Here is an 18,545-nt window from a genome sequence, read left to right on the forward strand (position 1 = left end):
GAGAAAAAACTCGTTTAGGCGGCTGAAGGCCAGAGTCACGTTCATCGCACTGGCAAACCGCAAGCAAAGGATCATCGTGAACCTGTCCATGCTCAATCTTCCATAAGAGAAGAAAGCTTAGACTGCATGTCCCGCAGGACAACCCACTTCGGGTCAACGGGAGTCGGAACGGGCCGTGACGTCGGTAACGTCTGGGCTGGCAAAACATTGCCTCTACCGAGACCCTCGGACTCCGTGTTACGCTTTCGCTTAACGGGCGAACAGCCATCCGATGACTGCAAGTGGTCAGAGCTGTCCCAATGGCTACAGCCAGGATGCTGGACCTGTCCTGAAGGGACTAACTTTCGCTTTAAGGGCCTAGATACCTTGCGCCAAGGTTTCTTATGCGAAAAGTCGTCAGAGGACGAGGAGAACTTAGTCTCACCCGTCTTATGGTAAGGACGTTCTTAACGAGAAACGTCTGATACCAAAGAGGGAACGTCTGTACGCTGGTTTACACCTCTCGCCCCCTTAAGTCCTACGACATTACTTCTCCCTGGTGCATGGGAGCCTGAAAGAGGTCTCGGACTAGGGGAGCGACAAGCACGAACAGACGAACCCTCGGTCGCAACACTAAACACATTTTGCGCACTTATCACTTTATCACTTAGATTTTCTGCTTTACCACTTTTCAACAACTTTACATCGGACATTAACTGATTACGGTCCGAGGCTAAGGACTCAACTTTCTCGCCCAAAGCTTGAATCGCCAAAAACATATCCCACATAGACGGTTCATGAGTGCTAGCAGGGGGTTCAGGAACAACCACAACAGGGGAAGGATTAGGTTCAGGGGCATGGGAGGAGGAAAATTCCAAAGATCTAGAGGAGCTTCTCCTCACCCTATCTCTTTCGAGCTTACGAGTATATTTTTCATACTCAAGCCATTCGAATTCCGACAACACCACGCACTCCTCACACCGATCTCCTAAATGGCAGGATTTACCCCAGCAATTAGAACAAACAGTATGAGGGTCGATAGAGGCCTTGGGAAGACGTTTGTTACATTCTCTCGCACATTTGCGATAAACAGGAGAAGGGTCAGCCATTTTGAACAACCAAAGAAAATCCAAGTCAAAGCCAAATTCATCAATAAGAAACACAAGCCAAAAAAAGGGTTTCAAGAGTTTTATTGAAGAAATACACCAACACAGCGAACGCCAATAAAACAACCAAAACAAAGTACTTCACCAATTCGGTAGAAAAACTCGAGGTCAACAGCGAGCGGAACCAACTTGTCGGCAAGACCGACAGAGAAGAACTGGAGTGATTGACAAGTATATGCGGTATCTGGCCGATAGTCGGCGCTGGTGGGCACACCCGCAACCTTCACGGCGATCGCTCGCGAGTTTTTGGATCTGTCGGGCCGTCGGAGACGTCAGCTATTATATATTCACCGGCTAAGTTTAATATTCAAAAATTACCCATTTTACTCCTTTTGTCACCATAGCACATATCACAAGAAGTGTCCTTCCATCCAGCAGTTCTGAAAAATGATATTTTAATTATAAAATAAATTTTTGAATATACTTACCCGGTGAATATATAATAGCTGCTACTCAGCGGCTCGACAGAAAACACACTCAAAAACTCGCGAGCGATCGCTATAAAGGTTGCGGGTGTGCCCACCAGCGCCACTATCGGCCAGATACCACTCTTGCATGTAAACAAACCCTTCAATTCTTCTCGTCCCGCTGCGTCTCTATTGGGGAGGAAGGGAGGGCCTTTAATTTATATATTCACCGGGTAAGTATATTCAAAAATTTATTTTATAATTAAAATATCATTTTTAAATATTTAACTTAGCCGGTGAATATATAATAGCTGATTCACACCCAAGGCGGTGGGTAGAGACCAGAGTTAATTAAGTTTACAGCGTATAAGCTAAGAGTTTTTGACAGTTATCAATATAACAAAATCAAAATATATAGGTACCTGGTAAGGAAGTTGACTTAGACGATTACTCTGCCTTATAAGTCTGTCTTCCTCACGAAGCCCAGCGATCCTCTTAGGATGCTGAAAGACTCCCAGGAGCTGAAGTATTAAGGGCTGCAACCCATACAACAGGACCTCATCAAACCCTTAATCTGGGCGCTCTCAAGAAATGACTTTGACCACCCGCCAAATCAATCAGGATGCGAAAGGCTTCTTAGCCTTCCGTACAACCCAAAAAAACAATATTAAAAACATTTCAAGAGACAGATTAAAAAGGATATTGGAATTAGGGTAATGTAGTGGTAGAACCCTCACCCACTACTGCACTCGCTGCAACGAATGGACCCAGTGTGTAGCAGTCCTCGTAAAGAGTCTGGACATCTTTTAAGTAAAATGACGCGAACACTAACTTGCTTCTCCAAAAAGTCGCGTCCATAATACTTTGCAGAGATTTATTTTGCTTGAAGGCCACGGAGGTTGCTATATCTCTAACTTTGTGCGTCTTAACCTTAAGCAAACATCGGTCTTTCTTATTCAAGTGAGAATGAGCTTCTCGTATTAAAAAAATCTGATAAAATATGACAAAGCATTCTTTGACATAGGCAATGAAGGTTTCTTAACTGAGCACCATAATACCTCAGATTTACCTCGTAAAGACTTAGTATGGGCTAAATCGAACTTCAGAGCTCTAACAGGACATAATACTCTTTCCAGTTCGTTGCCTACAATCTCTGATAAGCAAGGAATATCAAAAGATTTAGGCCAAGGACGAGAAGGCAGTTCATTTTTGGCCAGGAAACCAAGTTGAAGTGAACAAGTGGCTTTTTTCTGTAGAAAAGCCGATGTTCTTACTGAAGGCATGAAGTTCACTGACCCTTTTAGCCAAAGCCAAGCACACTAGGAAAAGTGTCTTGAGGGTGAGATCCTTCAGGGAGGCTGAATGTAATGGCTCAAACCTGTCTGACATGAGGAACCTTAGGACCACGTCTAAGTTCCATCCAGGAGTTGCCAAACGACGTTCCTTAGAGGTCTCGAAAGACTTAAGGAAATCTTGGAGATCTTTATTGTAGGAAAGATCTAAGCCTCTATGTCGAAAGACCGAAGCCAACATGTTCCTGTAGCCCTTAATCGTGGGAGCTGAAAGGGAGCGAACCTTTCTCAGATGTAAAAGAAAATCTGCAATTTGGGCTACAGAGGTACTGGACGAGGACACAGATGCTGACTTGCACCAGTCTCGAAAGACTTCCCACTTCGACTGGTATACTCTAATGGTAGAAGCTCTCCTAGCTCTTGCAATCGCACTGGCTGCCTCCTTCGAAAAGCCTCTAGCTCTTGAGAGTCTTTCGATAGTCTGAAGGAAGTCAGACGAAGAGCGGGGAGGCTTTGATGGACATTCTTTACGTGGGGCTGACGTAACAGATCTACCCTTAGAGGAAGACTTCTTGGAAAGTCTACCAGCCATTGAAGTACCTCGGTGAACCACTCTCTCGCGGGCCAGAGGGTAGCAACCAACGTCAACCTTGTCCCTTCGTGAGAGGCGAACTTCTGCAGTACCTTGTTGACTATCTTGAATGGTGGGAATGCATATAAGTCCATAAAAGACCAATCCAGTAGAAACGCGTCTATGTAGATTGCTTCTGTATCTAGGACTGGAGAGTAATAGATTGGTAACCTTTTGGTCAACGAGGAGGCAAAGAGGTCTATGGTGGGTTAACCCCAAGTAGCCCAAAGACTCTTGCCCACGTCCTTGTGGAGGGTCCATTCCGTGGGTATCACCTGACCCCTCCGACTGAGACAGTCTGCCAAGACGTTCAAGTCCCCCTGGATGAATCTCGTCAACAGGGAGATGCCTCGAATTCTTGACCATAAGAGAAGGTCCCTTGCGATCTCGAGCAGCGTGAAGGAGTGTGTGCCTCCTTCCTTGGAGATGTACGCCAAAGTTGTGGTGTTGTCTGAGTTGACCTCTACCACTTAGTTTCGAAGAAGCTTTCTAATATCATCAAGGCCAAGTGGAGTGCTAATAGCTCCTTGCCGTTGATGTGCATGCTCTTCTGACTTGAGGTCCACAGACCCGAGCATTCCCGACCGTCCAGGGTCGCACCCCAACCCAAATCCGACGCGTCTGAGGACAACACGTGGTTTGGGTTCTTGACTGCTAGGGATAGTCCCTCTCTCAGACTGATATTGCTGTCCCACCATTTCAGGCATGCCTTTACTGGTTCGGAGACTGGGAATGATACCGTCTCTAATGTCTTGTCCTAGTTCCAGTGAGAGGCTAGATGGAACCGGAGAGGCAGAAGGTGTAGTCTCCCTAGTGAGACAAACTGCTCCAGGGATGAGAGAGTCCCTACGAGACTGTTCCAACTCCTGACTGAATAAACGTTTTCTTTTCAGCATTAGTTGGACTTCGAGCAGGGCTTGACTGCGAATCTCCATCCCCAAATATAGAATAATCTGGGATGGGATCAGTTGGGACTTTTAGGTTGACCAAAAGTCCCAACTCCCTGGCCAGACTCAACGTCCAATGTAGATCCTGCAGACAGCGAAGACTGGACGATGCTCTGAAAAGCCAGTAGTCCAAGTACAGGGAGGCTCGTATCCCCGATAGATGGAGGGATTTTGCCACATTCCTCATGAGCCTCGTAAACACGAGAGGCGCAGGACTGAGGCCAAAGCACAGGGCTCGAAACTGGTACCCCACATTCCTGTAAACAAACCTCAGAAACGGTTGGGAATCCGGGTGTACAGTATAGGAATGTGGAAGTATGCCTCCTGAAGGTCGAGAGACCATCCAGTCGCCTTCCATAAATGCTGTCAAGACAGCCTGGTAGACTTCATCGTGAAGTTTGTCTTGACAATGAACACATTGAGCGCACTTGCCTCTTACGTACTCCTGCAGTGAACATGGCTGCCAGATCATTGGAGCCATCCCTGAGGGACTTGTTCCTGCAGAGAACGTGGCTGTCAGATCATTGGAGCCATCCCTGAAAGCCTTGTTTATGCATGACATAATTGTACAGCAAAACTTCAAACGCTCGAAAATAGCTCTGAAGTCGACCTGTAAAATCTTGGAGCGTCTCATGGCCAGGCGCCAGGGAGAGTCTATGAGGTTTGAGAAGTCTATCTGGGCAGAGGCAGGAACTCCCAAGCCGAGAACTTCTCTCGTGTCATATCAGACTCTCGCTCTATAAGCCAGCTTAAAAGTAGGGAAAGCAAAGGCTGTCTCCCCCAAACTCCTCCTGGTGATAAACCAGTCGCCTAGCAAACGTAAAGCTCTCTTAGAAGAGCGAGAGAGCACTAGCTTATAAAACAACGGCTTCGAAGTAGCTAGGCCTAGTGTAAGCTCTGACGTTTAGGCGAACGAGGAGCAGCAGTTACAAAAAGATCCGGACAAAGATCCTTAAAAATCAGCATGATTTATTTAAAGTCCATAGAGGGCTAAGCAGCTTTAGGCTCCTCTCCGTCTGACAGAGTCCTCAAGGGAATATCAGTAGGAGGGGGAACAGCAACTTCCTCATCTGAAGGAACCTTGTCCGACAATAGCCGAGTCTCAAGCAAGGGAGAGACCTACCGTGGTGGCAATGCTTTACAAGCAGAGTCCACACGCACTGGTGCATTAGTAGCGGACCAGGACGCAACGTCATGTAACTGCTTGACAGTCTGTGAACTGTCAACAACAACAGGTGCGTGAGGACGCACAGCGTCCACTCGAGACTGCTTTGACCGCCTAGTCTGAGCAGTCAAAACAACTCTAGAATGCGGAGGTTGACGCTCAGCGTCAAAACAAGTCAACTCCGATTGTTGGCGAACGTCCTGAACGTCAACAGGAGCATCAGCAAGTGGCCTAACGTGGCCCAAATGTGGCTGAAAAACCACACGAGACCGCATCGAGTGTGGTTTTAAACAACCTGACTGACGTGACTTGGCTACGCCAACGTCAACAGGACGCACAAAGGAACGTTAGGGTGGCTAAAGGCCAGGATCTCGATGAGATAAACGGCTAGGCTCAACGGACTTATCGGCAGAATAGTCTTCCATAAGGGAGGCAAGCTTATTCTGCATGTCTTGCCGTACAACCCATTCAGGATCAACGGGAATGGTTGCGGTAAGAGACGAGGGTAACGTCTGTGACCGCAAAACCTTGCCTACAAAAAGACTCTCGGAGTCCGTGTTACGCTTTTGTTTAGGCGGCGAGCAGTCTTCCGATGACTGCATAAGGTCAGAGCTGTCCTAATGGTTAAAACCAGGACGCTGGACCTGTCCTGAAAGGACTGACTTTCGCTTAAAGGGCCTCGAAACCTCGTTCCACGGTTTCTTATGCGAAAAGCCTTCGGATGACGAGGAGAAAATCGTCTCTCTCGCCTTATGGTAGGGGTGATCTTGGTAAGATACACCTGATACCATAGAGGGAACGTCTGTTCGCTGATCAAGGCCTCTCGAACCCATAAGTCGTACGACATTACTTCTCCCCTGGGCTTGAGAGCTTGCAAGAGGTCCCGGACTAGGCAAACGACAGGCACGAACAGACGAACCCTCGGTCGCAACACTGATAACACTTTGCGCAATATCACTTTATCACTACGATTTTCTGTTTTGCACTTAATTCACTGAAATCGAATTTTTTAACAATTCACATTAGGTATGAATAAAACTGATTTCTACCTGAAGCACGCAATTCTACCCTCTATCAAAAGGTTATAATTGCGAAATCAGTCGTATAATGTAAGCACATTAATACCAGCAAAAAAAACAGTAATATTTTAAGATAAAAAGATCAGTGGCTGGGGAAGAGACTAAACACTAGTTCATTCAACTCTACGTTTTCAATCTCTCACCGTACAGTGCCTTGGGACGAGAATAAAAAACTAAAAACGTTTTATCCTTTCTCCCCGTACAGAGACTAGGGACGAGAGTAACTCGAGAACAACGTTACTCGCTTGGGACGAGATAAAGATCGGAACGTTCTCTCTCCTCTCTCTCCCTCCGTCTGTATCTCTCTCTCTCTCTTGATTTCGCACCGAAGAGAAGAGCCCACTTATGTTTCGTCAAAAAACAGGTTATTTGACCAAAGGAAAAAACTGAAAGGTTTTTCAATTAAAAAGTTCCTTTAAAATAGAATTTAAAACATTTAAGCTTTGAAAGAAGAATGAACAAAACGTCAGAATCGATTTACTCTTTCTGCAAAGTGAAACCGTGATACTCTCTCTCTCTATCGTAACGATAGAGCGCAAACTGCGTAGCATAAATAAACTAAACGTTAGTTCATCTTTGAAACAATACGAAGACTATTCAAAGAAAATCTTTCATAAAATATCTACTAAAAAATATTCATTTAATAAGTTTTAAATCATTAGCTCTGTAAAAGTAATTTACGATAGAAAGGGCTCAACGTTGTTTAACTTCGGTTTCCAAGTTAGGACCGCCTACTCTCAGGAAAGGTCGCATATAAACAAATCATTAAAATTTATCTTGATGTTTATTATAAATGGAAAGCTAATCGAAGAGGCCTAATAAAGGCGGGTGAGATATAAAATATATAGAGGAAAATCTATAATTTATAACGTGATAAGATAATTGCTAAAAGCCTAAACACACTTCCGTACTGAGGGAAGGGTCGGCCATTTAAAAGTCAAGGAAAGTCCAAAAAACAATCCAAAGTCATCAAAAATTAAATCTATCCAAAAATGAGTTCAAGATTTAAGTAGAAGATAAAACACCTGTACTGCGAAAGCTCAAACCAAAATGAAGTACTTCACCAAATATGTTAAGAAAACTCCAGGTTCTACAGCGAGTATGAATACGTCTTGTCGTCAACGTCGACAGAGAAGAATTGAAGGGTTTGTTTACATGCAAGAGTGGTATCTGGCCGATAGTGGCACTGGTGGGCACACCCGCAACCTTTATAGCGATCGCTCGCGAGTTTTTGAGTGTGTTTTCTGTCGAGCCGCTGAGTAGCAGCTATTATATATTCACCGGCTAAGTTAAATATTTAAAAACCCTGATAGGTGGTGCTTCTGCCATAAGTTACTTGTTTGAACAGAATATAGGGCCAAACGTTTTATATTTCAAACTTCTATCTTATTTATCTTCAATACTGTATTGGAATATGCAATATAATCATAGCTCTTATTTTAATGATCATGTTAATAATAAAACATTAGGGTAAAATGAAAGTTTGATATATTTAGTCTGATCATGTTCGAACAGATGCTGGAACGCGAAGCTACAATTATCCCCTTTTTTAAGTGTATATTCACCCCTTTAAGTTTGTATAATTGTAATCCTATAATGAACACTGCTAAGAACAACGCCATAGAAAAGGGGATGAGAAACCCAACTTTCTATGCATCCAAAAGTTCTGGTAAACAAAAGCTTAAGTGTTATGACATTTTTTTCATTCCTGTTACTCAGTTTTTATTATGGTAACTTTCTTTTTTTATTACGATGACTTTTTTTATGGCGATGACTAATGGAAACAAAGTTTATAATTTTTCCACTAGTTATTTAGTTCTATTTTACATTAACACAATTTTCCCAAAACATTACCAGCAAATTCGCTTATATCCATAACCATGAATTGCTGGGTAATAATAACTAAGGTAAGCAAATCTAAGTTTTTATAATTTATAATATAACACTAGCCCACAGGGCTAACTCGCGTAGTGAAACATATTCCGCTTGCCAGAACATTGGAGAAATGAGATAAAGTTTAATTGCGAGCAAACCTAGCGTATGGCAGAATATAAACCAATAAATCACAGCTAAATTAAGTTACAAAACATTTGTTTTACGATGAACATTGCACAAACAACTCAATAGAAAATTGGATGGAAATCCAAGTTTTCTCCCAATCCAGAAGTCCTGGGAAACAAAAACTCCTATGTTATGACCGTATTTCATTAAAATTACTCGGTAGTGGAACCATCATAACTCAAAATTAAGGCTTACCGCCAGAAATCGGAGCCTTTGTAGGGTGACGGCCAGATCCCATAGAAAACGGGAATATTCTGAACTGCGGCCGTCGTTCTAAAAATGATTTTGGCGGGTGAAGCTAACTTAAAAAACCCACCTAACCTATGCTAAAAGCCGTATCCTTACCCAAGGGGACTTCGCCCCCCCCCCCCCCCCCCCGGACCCTCCCCTTACACAACAGTTTCCTTACCTACGAGTACGACGGGAGAAGCTAACTTAAAAACCCACCTAACCTATGCTAAAAGCCGTGTCCTTACCCAAGGGGGCTGCACCCCCCCTTACACAACATATTTAAGATCCGTAGACCATTTCCAAAGGTTTTTATTCTATACAAGATAACAGTCGGAGCGATAATAAGCAAATTAGGACGCTTGGCCGTAGCGCTACAAACTACCCCAGAAATCGTTATAAAAAACATTCAACGCACCTATAATCCCACCATTTATCCATTTTTAAGTTGTAAAAGCTATTACTTTAATATAAAAAATTTCTGATACGTCTTCTACTAGCCTCCTGGCCAGTACAGTGGTAACGTGTTTGCCTAGCATTCGCATGGCGGCAGATCGATCCCAGCCCGGGCCCATGATTTTTAAGCTGTTTACTGGGGAGGCCACTGCTGTGGTTGGGCACCACAGTGGGGGGTTGGGCTTGCCCAGCTGATGTTCTGGTGAGCATCTATTCTGACGAAACTGGAACTGAAACCAGACACCTTAGGTTAGGTGATGTTATTGTGTTTGTTTTCTTTTAAAGTATGGTTTTTCAGTTATAACTTTTTGAAATTTTATAATAGGTTTGTCTCAACGAACTACAAAGGCTCCAACATTTGGAAGCTGTTAATTGGAAAAAAAAAAAAAAAAACAGCTGATGACTTCACCCTACATTAAAACACAGATACAATGGATTCCAGAGACCATTGTTCCTTATTCAAAGTTATTTCATCTCATAAAGACTCGTTTTCATGGTTAGAAGGTTTTAGAAAACATCCCAAGTTTGCAGAGCATCATATACTTACGTGTTTACTAGGATAATCTAAAGTCGACACTTTAAGGTAACAACTGAAAATAACAAATGTTGTTAGAATTTAGGTGTCGGATGTTCAAGTACAGTTCAACTGTCAGTCAGGTTTCACGTTTCAGTGTTACCAAAACAAAATCAGGTCTTATAGAAAGTGATTGCTGCCTCAAGTGGCGTTAATGTTGTAATTAACTTTTTCAATTGTCCTTATTATCTTTTTCTCTTCATTGCTACATTCCACCAGTAACTGGGAAAGGGACATATTATCATTAGGAAGGCGACAAAGACCATATCATTCACAATTCATCTTTAATATACCACAACACACTATAAAAGTACAGATAATACATACAAAGATGAAACACTATCACAACTTTAATGACCATTACTTTGTGCACACTAACATCGTGATAGTGTTTCATACTTTGTACGTATTATCTGTACTTTTATAGTGTGTTGTCATATATTAAAGATGAATTGTGAATGATATAGTCTTCATCACCTTCCTAATGATATGTCCCTTTCCCAGTTACTGGCGGATTGTAGGAATGAAGAGAAAAAGATAATGACAATAGGAAAAGTTAAATACAAAATTAACGGCACTTGAGGCAGCAATAACTTTCAATAAAACCTGCTTAAAAGAGGGTCTACTCCCAAAATATACAAAACAAAATTGGTAAATTTGTCCACAAAATCACTTACAGTAAATCTGTTTTGGTAAAGGTGTCTATATCCAAATTTCAGATTTTACAAAAATTTTTCTTTTGTTGAGAAAACCTATCTTAACAAAGTGCCTTTACTAGTGTCAATGGCAGAAAAAAAAGGTCGTTTGTAAAATTGTATAAGAACCTAAGTAAACCATAGATACAATGACAATAAATAGAACACACACTTCCGACATAGGGGTTGTGCTTCTGAATTTCTGAACCGCCAGCGGAAAGAAGAGGATTTTAAGCAGAAGGTAAAGAATTTTGTTGTTTGTGGTAATCCTTGAATATTATTGTTGGTGTAGATTGAGTGAGGACTGAGGACTACATTAGTGTTTTGTTATTGTGTTAAATACTAATGTGTAATAGGAAGTGATAACTGCTTTAGTTAATGAAGCAACTTTTTGCTGTGTAAAACGGCGGCGTGTGGTGAATTCAGAAAAGGTAATTACATAATACTTTAATTGGTAAATAAACGATACTTTAATTTCTAGCCAAATACGTGAACCATATATTTTTCCTACTCGCTATCTTGCGACTCCTCTATATAAAGACAATTATTGGGGACTCGAGTGGGAAACTGGTTTTTTTTTTGGTGGGAAAATTCAATAAACCAGTGATTTGCAGCAATGGTAAATTTGATTCCCCAGCATGTTTTCCCCACCCAAAACCCCGAGTTCCCACTGGGGGTCCCCCATTATCGGAGGATATAGATGTACATATATTTCTGAAACTATTCATTTGCGACGGGAACGAGTGTTATTTTCGAAGAGCGTAATTTTTTCTATAAGAAAGTAGTTGATTTCCTAGGTTACATTGCCCTGTAATACACTACAATGAAACCAGTGGCTGAAAACAAGCCAAAACGTGATTATTTAACACTATTGAGATTTGCAAAAGGGTACAGAATTTAACAAACCCACCTAACCTAACCTAGTAGTTCCCAGGTCACAACCCCTAGCTGGGAGCAAGCCGCCCAGCCTCCCTTCCCAGGTCACAACCCCTAGCTGGGGCCAAGCCTTCTGGACCCCCTCCCCAGGTTACAAACCTTCCCAGGTCACAACCTCTAGTTGGGCCTTCCCAGGTCACAAACTAATAGTAAATTGCAAGTTAATCCTTACCTTATGATTGACACCGTCTCCTTTTTTCTTTTTTTTGCAATCTTTATAGAAGCTTTGCAGTAGAAAATGTGCTGCTGTTCCATAAAAATTGTCAGAACCGGACCTTTGAGGCATTATTTCGCTGTTATTTTTTTTTAATTTCACATGAGTAACAATAGCTTTACACTATACAGAGAGCATTTCCTTCATAGACAGTTGCCGATATAAACGAAATTGCTCTAAAATTAGAAATAGATTGATGTACTTCCCTTAAGTTCCCTCTTGGAGATGTCTTTATGTGATGGTAGTTAAGTTGAAACTGGAGGGATGGTGGAAAAAAATGGCTGTTGTAGAACATCCGTGAACTTATGAAGAAGTACTTTTAGCTGTTAATTGGTTAAAAAAACTACCTGACAGATATGTCTTGAATGCACAGAAACCAAGCATGCGCAATAAGTCCCCTTTAGTCTCTCAGATGTAGACAATAGACCTAGAGTGAAAAACATACTTCACATTTTAATCGACCAATACATAAGTTATCATGCCCCTATTAAACATACAAAGAAAAATACCAAACTAGCCAGCACTCGTCCATTTCTTATACCAAACTCCTTTTTGGCTAGTAATTAGAGTATCATATTTTTACCCTTTAATTTCTTGCTTAGGCAGAATTTGTATATTAATTGGCCGTGTTTCATTTAGAATTATTTTTGTGAGGACAATGACTTTAAGCTAAAAGCTCTGGACAATCTACTGAAATGAACTGATTCTGAATTTAGAATTATAAAAGGCAAGCTTACAGTAGGTGTATAGAACGTTGGGTCACCAGGCCCGCTGTTCCCATAGAAATCGAGAATTCATCCGATTTGTGTCCCTTGTCACCCATACTATTAAGTGTATTTATAAAGTATATTGGTCAACAAAGGTGAATATGATACTTTAATTTCTAGCCAAATATATGAACCGCATACTGTATTTTTCCTTCATATCTTGTGTTTTTCAATATTAAACTTACCCGATAATCATGTAGCTGTCAACTCCGTTGCCCGACAGAATTCTATGGAAGGGATACGCCAGCGATCGCTATACAAGAGGGGGGTGTACTCACAAGCGCCACCTGTGGCCAGGTACTGCAGTACTTCTTGTTGACACCACTTCAATTTTTCCTCTGTCGTGCTTCCGGCAAGACGTTCATGGATACGCTTATAATTTTGGAGTCTTGTTCACGGTTTTTGGTGAAGTATTGCTCTAAGATTTCAGCTTTCGCTATTCAGGAAGTTTTATTATTAGCTTAGCTAGCTTTTGGAATTAATTTGATTAATTATGGTGACGAAGAGAGTATGAACTCTCTTTCACCTTTAAATGGCCGACCCTTCCCTTAGACGGAAGTGTTGGTGTCTAAGAGAGTATAGACTCTCTTTCTTAATTTTGCTTAACAAAAGTTATAGATTTATTTTTTATCTCTCCGCCTTTTATAGGCCTCTTCGATTAACTTCCTTTTTTATAAACTTATTAAAATTAATTTTTATATTTGTTTATATTCGACCTTTCCTAATAGTAGGCGGTCTTTTCTTGTACCGAAGTTAATTAACATTGAGCCCGTCATTTCGGTTTTACCTGTTAACATATTATGCTATTTTAATGTTTTTGAAAGAATTTCTTTGATAGTCTCGTACTGTTTTCAAAGTTGAACTAACGTTTTGTTTTGTCTCTGCAGTTGTTGACGTTCAGAACGTTCAACTTGCGCTCTATCGTTACGATAGAGAGAGAATTTTCACGGTGTCACGTTGCAGTAAGAGTAACCGTTTCTAACGTTTTGTTCATTCTTTCTTAGCTTAATGGTTTTAATTCTAATAAAGGAACTTTTTATTTGGGAAATATTTCAGTTTTTTTCCTTTAACAATAATATGTTTTAACGATATATATGATTGGGCTCTTCTCTCAGGTTCTAAGTCAAGAGAGAGAGAGAGAGAGAGAGATAGAGACGGAGGGAGAGAGAGCTGGATAAACGTTTCGTTCAAGCGAGTAACGTTGTTATCGTTTTTGCTCTTCTCCCTAGTCTCTTTAGGGGAAGAAGGTAAACGTTTCTAGAGTTTTATTCTTGTTCTCAAGCTTTATGCGGTGAGAGATTTTAAACGTAGTTTATTTGATCTAGTGTTTAGTCTCTTTCCAGCCACTGAATTATTTATCTTTCATTAGATTTTTCTGTTACATTGTAATTCTGTTTTCGCAATTACTAACTTTTAAGGAAGGATAGAATTGCGTGTTTCAGGTACAAACCACTTAAAGTTTCGAGTTCAGTGAAATAAGTGCAAACAGAAAATCAAAAGTGATAAGTGATTAGCGCAAAGTGTGTCAGTGTTGTGCGTGAGGGTACTTCTGTGCGTGCCAGTCGTCCTCCCAGTCCGGGACCTCTTGCAAGCTCCCAAGCCCAGGGGAGAAGCAATGTCGAAGGGCAAAAGGGTTCGGCAGGCCTTGATCGGCGCACAGAAGTATCCTCGGTGGTTGCGGGCGTGTCTTACAGAGACCGTCACTCCCACCCGCAGACGATTGAGCCCGTCTTTTACTCGTCTGCAGAAGAAATGTCAGGGAGAAAACGCTGGACTCAGGTCTCAAGACCTCTCAAACGCAAAGTCCAGACCTCAAGAGTTCTACAACCTGGTTGCAGTCATTGGATTAGCTCTGACTCTCCGCAGTCATCAGGTGACTGCACACCTCCTAAGAGAGGTAAGGTGATGCCGCAACAGACCTCATCTTCTGTTAAGGCTTTGCCTCAGTAGACCTTAGCGTCTGTCGACCCCAAGATGACTTTGCTGCAGTCCATGCAGTCACAGCTTGCGGTCTTAATGCGTGAGTGTCAGGCTGAGAAGGTTACACCTCCTCCTGCGATCGCTCCGCCTCACCGCAGTCCAGTCTGCCAGGCGTACGAAGTTGAGGTTCCTCAGGATACCTTACCGCGTACTGAGTTGCCAGTTACCAGCGGTGTGCAGCAACCTCCGCCTTCCTTAAGGCAACCTCAGCAATGGGAGCAGGAGTCTTATGCCTTACTTCCTCCGCTTCCGCCTGCGGTTCCACCAGCGAGGCATCAATCTCTTGAGGTACGACAACCTCTTCCATCCATGAGGCAGCCACCTCAGCACTCGCTGCAGCGACCTCAACCCTCCTCAAGGCGAGAGCCTCAACTCCTTAGGCTAGCACCTCAGGAACCTCAACTCGCGAGACAAGAACTGCGTTCTGCGCAGCCGCTACCTCAACTCTCGCAGCTCACACCTCAGGAACGTCAACTCGTTCCTCAGGAACCTGCTACTGCGCATCCGCTACCCTTACAGCAAGCGCAACTCTTGAGACAAGAAACTCATGCTAGGAGTCAGCCACCTCAACGCATGCATCTGCCACTTTCTCCTCAACTTGAGCCTCTTCCCATTCAACTTTGAAATAACAAATGACAATAATAACACCTCATTACTTTCATAACTTGCATTTGTAATCATATACATGTATGCCTACACAAACATTATGATAATGGAGGTTATTCGTATTACTTAAATAAAAAAAATATATATGTATTCCTTGCAATATATTTTTAACAAATCGCAAATATGGCAATATATCTTCAAAACAAAAATGAATCATGAGTTAAGAATGTAATGTAAATATTATGTTGATATTAAAACCCCATGCAAGCAGGCATGAAGTAATGCAGTGTTGCCAACAGGGCGAGTTTCCCTGTCCTGAGGTGAAGTAGATTATAGATCGTATATTTAGTGCAGCTTAATTCTACGATTATCATGCCTGCTATCAAATTCATCAACAAAACAGTCTAAATCAATTCCCTCGGCACGTGCACTTTCAATGGACAGTAATGCGATATTACTCAATCTAGCACTGGTCATGGAATTTCTGAGAAATGTTACACGCCATGCAACATGCTCTGCTTCTCTTACAGCATGCTCTACATACAGCATGCTCTGCATACAGCATGCTCTACATACAGCATGCTCTACATACCTTACCGCATGCTTCTCAGTCACACATCTTTGGTTGTTGCCAACTCACTAGACTGTCAAGCAGTTTCATAACGTTGCCTTCTAGTCTGCTGCTTTTGCACCAGTGAAACCCTCACTGAGAGAACTTAGCTTTTCTCGGATATGGTCCCTGTAGATGAGAAAGTGCTTTTCTCCCTCCTTCTGATATTCCCTTGAGGACTCTGTCATTTGGAGAGGAGCCTTTTGCTGCGTAGCCTCCTATGGACTTTTATTTAAGCATAACATGCTTCCAGGGAAGGTAATGGTTCCACTTCAGTCGCTAACCCCGTCTGTTAACACACCTGCTCCCATAGACCTTGAGCTGTGTTGCAAGACATGCAGTCCAAGCTTAGTCCTTGTTAGAGGATTTTTAGTTTACGGAGTCAGTGTGTCACTGGGAAGACGTTCAACAACCAGCAGAAGTGACTTGTTGTGACGCAGTGCGGCAACCTCAGCAACCCGATAAGGAGTTGTCTATACGACCCAGACAGTCTAGACAGCTTCGGGTTGTCACTGTACTTCCTCGCTTCCCCATGGTTGACAGTTCACAGACTGTGCAGCAGTACCATGATCTTGTGTCCGGCTCCGTCAGACGACTGGCTTTTAAGAGCTCCCACAAGTCGTCGCTGTCTGGAGATTCTCAGATGGACTATGGATCTGACCAAGGAACTGGGCCTCCTGGTCAATTTTGAGGAGTCTCAGCTCGTCCCATCCCAGACCATTGTCTACCTGGGTATGGATCTTCAGAGTCGAGCTTTTCGGGCTTTTCCGTCGGCCCCAAGGATCTTCCAAGCCCTAGAATGCATCCAGAGCATGCTGAAGAGGAACCGATGCTCAGTCAGGTAGTGGATGAGTCTAACAGGGACACTTTCATCGCTGGCCCTGTTCATCGTGTTAGGGAGACTCCACCTCCCCCCCCTTCAGTATCATCTAGCTGCTCACTGGATAAAGGACATGACGCTAGAGACGGTCTCAGTTCTTGTTTCCGAAGAGAGGAGGTCTTCTCTCGCGTGGTGTAAGAACAGCTTTCTTCTCAAGGAAGTCTACTTTTGGCTGTTCAGAAACCCGACCGCCGTCTCCTCTCGGACGCATCAGACACGGGCTGGGGTGCGACTTTGGACGGACAGGAATGCTCGGGAACATGGAATCAGGAGCAAAGGACACTTCACATCAATTGCAAGGAGTTATTGGCGGTTCTTCTGGCCTTGATAAACTTCAAGTCCCTCCAGCTTAACAAGGTGGTGGAGGTGGACTCTGACAACACCACAGCCCTGGCTTACATCTTCAAGCAGGGAGGGACTCTTTCGTGGAAGTTGTTCTAGATTGCAAGGGACCTCCTCATCTGGTCAAAAGATCGAAAGCTCACACTGGTAACGAGGTTCATTCAGGGCGGTATGAATGTCATGGCAGATCGCCTCAGCCGGAAGGGTCAGGTCATCCCCACAGAGTGGACCCTTCACAAGAGTGTTTGCAGCAGACTTTGGGCCCTGTGGGGTCAGCCAACCTTAGATCTGTTCGCTACCTCGATAACCTAGAGACTCCTGTTGTATTGTTCTCCGATTCCAGACCCAGCAGCAGTTCACGTGGATGCTTTTCTGCTGGATTGGTCCCATCTCGACCTGTATGCATTCCCGCCGTTTTAGATTGTCAACAGGGTACTTCAGAAGTTCTCCTCTCGCAAAGGGACACGGCTGACGTGGATTGGCTCCGCTCTGGCCCGCGAGAGAATGGTTCATAGAGGTACTGCAATGGCTGGTCGACATTCCCAGGACTCTTCCTCTAGGAGTGAACCTTCTACGTCAACCTCACGTAAAGAAGGTACTCCCAAACCTCCACGCTCTTCGTCTGACTGCCTTCAGACTTTCGAAAGACTCTCAAGAGCTAGGGGCTTTTCGAAGGAGGCAGCCAGAGCGTTTGCCAGAGCAAGGAGAACATCCACTCTCAGAATCTATCAGTCTCAAGGGGAAGTCTTCCGTAGCTGGTACAAGACCAATGCAGTTTCCTCAACCAGTACCACTGTAACCCAGATTGCTGACTTCCTGTTACATCTAAGGAAAGTAAGATCCCTTTCAGCTCCTACGATCAAGGGTTACAGAAGTATGTTGGCAGCGGTTTTCCGCCACAGAGGCTTGGATCTTTCAACCAACAAAGATCCCTAGGTCTTTTGTGACCTCAAAGGAACGTCGGTTGTCCACTCCAGGCTGGAATCTAGACGTGGTCCTAAGGTTCCTTATGTCATCAAGATTTGAACCTCTCCAATCAGCCTCTTTTTAGGACCTCACATTAAAAACTCTTTTCCTCGTGTGCTTGACAACAGCTAAAAGAGTAAGTGAGATCCACGCCTTCAGCAGGATCATTGTTTTCACATCTGAAACGGCTACATGTTCCTTGCAGCTCGGTTTTTGCTAAACGAGCTTCCTTCACGTCCTTGGCCTAAGTCGTTCGAGATCCCAAGCCTGTCCAACTTGGTGGGGAATGAACTGGAGAGAGTACTTTGCCCAGTTAGAGCTCTTAGGTACAATCTAAAAAGGTCTTAACCTTTACGAGGACAATCAGAAGCCTTATGGTGTGCTATCAAGAAACCTTCTTTCCCAAGTTCTAAGAACTCAGTTTCTTACTATTCAGGCTTCTGATTAGGGAAGCACATTCTCATCTGAAGGAAGAAGACCTTGCTTTGCTGAAGGTAAGGACACATGAAGTGGGAGCTGTGGCTACTTCAGTGGCCTTCAAACAGAACCATTCTCTGCAGAGTG

At 43.2% G+C, this 18,545-nt stretch overlaps 1 long non-coding RNA gene across 2 annotated transcripts in view; it reads right to left on the reverse strand.

Moving 5' to 3' along the window:
* The window catches only part of LOC137634275 (uncharacterized), a 96,539-nt gene extending 86,493 nt beyond the window's left edge, over positions 1-10,046 (reverse strand). For both annotated transcript variants that reach the window (XR_011042499.1, XR_011042500.1), the window contains exon 1: positions 9,959-10,046. This is a non-coding gene — a long non-coding RNA (uncharacterized lncRNA). The remainder of the gene's footprint in view (positions 1-9,958) is intronic.
* Between the last annotated feature and the right edge of the window lie 8,499 nt (positions 10,047-18,545).

The sequence above is a fragment of the Palaemon carinicauda genome, chromosome 44, assembly GCF_036898095.1.
Source record: "Palaemon carinicauda isolate YSFRI2023 chromosome 44, ASM3689809v2, whole genome shotgun sequence".
NCBI classification, from domain to species: Eukaryota; Metazoa; Arthropoda; class Malacostraca; order Decapoda; family Palaemonidae; genus Palaemon; species Palaemon carinicauda.